Here is a 2,096-nt window from a genome sequence, read left to right as displayed (position 1 = left end):
AGAATGTTTGTATTATAATTATCATAGAGAAGCATAGTTTGCATCATATTATGGCAGTTTAACCCAGTAAAAATCTTACGGAGTCTTTTTATTTTGGAATCTACTGTATATAATCAAACCACCAGAACATGATTGTACAACAGTAAAATGTTTTCTCGCATGAAATTAAAGACATCTGTTTAATTTTTTTAAATGTAGGAAAGGTACATAGAGCTGTTAGTTTTTAAATGCACCACACCTAGACAATTCAAGGCATATCGATCTCCACCAAGAACATAAAAAAATAATAACAATAATAATTTATTATAATAATATAATAATTTATTATATTCATTATATCTTTCATTATAACTTTCAGAACAGAAAACTGGTCAACAGAAGGTTTAAACGATCTTCCCTTTCTTCTTGTTCTTTTCCAAGGTTCTTGAGGAGTTCTGTTACTCTAACATACATGTTGGGCTTCCCAGTTTGCTTCCTCGACTTCAAACTGATGATGTTTTTTTCTCTAATTCTTTCTGCTGTGCTTCCAAATTCTTTTTTCATTTGCTCATGGCACTGTTGGAGCTCAGCCTCAGAGTCTGTTAATTTTTGAACTTTTTTTTGGTCCTTCATCTCAAATACCTGTTCCATCTCCATTTCCACCTTCTTCATCTTAGCTACACGTGTTTTTCTTCTTCTATTTATGCCCAAGGGATACCCTTTATTCTTGTTATTATCAGCTCCACTAAAAGTCACAGCTGCCAGTTTTCTGTTCTGAAAGTTCTCATTGTGTCCATTCTTAGTAACATTTCTCAAGTCCTGCATGCGTGTCCTTGTCAACATATTTCTTAGAATTGTGAAATCACAATTTTCACCATTGTCAACTTCAGCAGCACCCCAAGGATACTGTCTTTCTCTGATGCCTTTGCCATTAACTTCGATAATAGTGTTACTATCTCTCACAGCAAGAGATAAACAGTCCTTTATCTTTTTAACAAGCTTATTTTCTTCATCATCATCTGTCTTTGGAAACTCATATATTTTAATTTTATGTTCTTGGATTTTCTTTGTTATCTGTTTTTTAAACTGTTGGCACTCTTCTACTGTGTATCTGCTTTGGCAATAAGTGGGGTGATGTTCACTTTTTCATGCAAATGCTTCATAAACCCAATATCTAATGGTTTAAGTCCATGTCCTAAAGGACCAATGAATTATAAACAACCCTTCACCTTGTTATCAGGCGTCTGACATCTGAACTTTTTTTGGACCTCACTCAAGATTCGGCATTGAGGTGGTCCTCAAGTTGACTACCAATGTAGTGGCTAACAGGCTGCCAGCAATTACTATTATCCACTGCATCTCTAAATCTTGGGTATCAACTATTGTTAGCAGCAACTTCTTTGATTAAAACTGTATTGTTCCACCTGTATGATCTTTTTTATTCTATGAGAAAGACCTGAGTACTCTGGAGAATACAAACGTGTGAGAATAATGAGTTGATTAACTTTGATTTTCCCAGTCCAGATTCACCCACAACCGTTAAGTATGAACTCAAACCCTCTCTTCACTGATTTATTTTTTATACTTGATTTGGGAGATGTCCTAATCCCACACAGCCTTCAAGTTTCTTCAGTTGAGCTTCCCAGGCCCTCTCCCTCTGGAGGGAAACTCCACAGCTGGTGCTGTAGCCGCCCACCTGCCTACCAGGGCAGTGGGAGCTGGGGGCTTGGCAGAAAATGACCCTGCTTGGGCTGCTCTGGAAGCCATGGTGAAGGCTGGGGCTCCAGGATTTACTTTCTTTTTAATACTGAATGATAATCCCTTGTATGGCTGTGCCATTTTTTTTTTTTAATCCATTCATCTGTTGATGAACACTTGTGTTACTTCCACCTTTTGGCCATTGTGAATAATACTAATATGAACATGGGTAGACATACATCTGTTTGAGTCCTGGTTTTCAATTCTTTTGAGTATTTACCCAGAAGTAGAATGGCTAGATCAGATGGTAACTCAGTTCTTAATATTTTGATGAACCTCCATGTTGTTGTCCATAACGGCAACATGATTTCATATGCCCAGCAATAGTCCAGAAGGTTTTCAACGGGTGTTTTCACTTT

General features: G+C 37.0%; 1 pseudogene; it reads right to left on the bottom strand.

Moving 5' to 3' along the window:
• Window positions 1-383: 383 nt before the first annotated feature.
• LOC120616971 (septin-7-like) lies at window positions 384-1,746 on the bottom strand (annotated as a pseudogene).
• Between the last annotated feature and the right edge of the window lie 350 nt (window positions 1,747-2,096).

The sequence above is a fragment of the Pteropus medius genome, unplaced genomic scaffold (genome assembly GCF_902729225.1).
Source record: "Pteropus medius unplaced genomic scaffold, Ma_sr-lr_union100, whole genome shotgun sequence".
Lineage (NCBI taxonomy): Eukaryota > Metazoa > Chordata > Mammalia > Chiroptera > Pteropodidae > Pteropus > Pteropus medius.
This window is presented reverse-complemented; position numbering and strand designations above follow the sequence as displayed.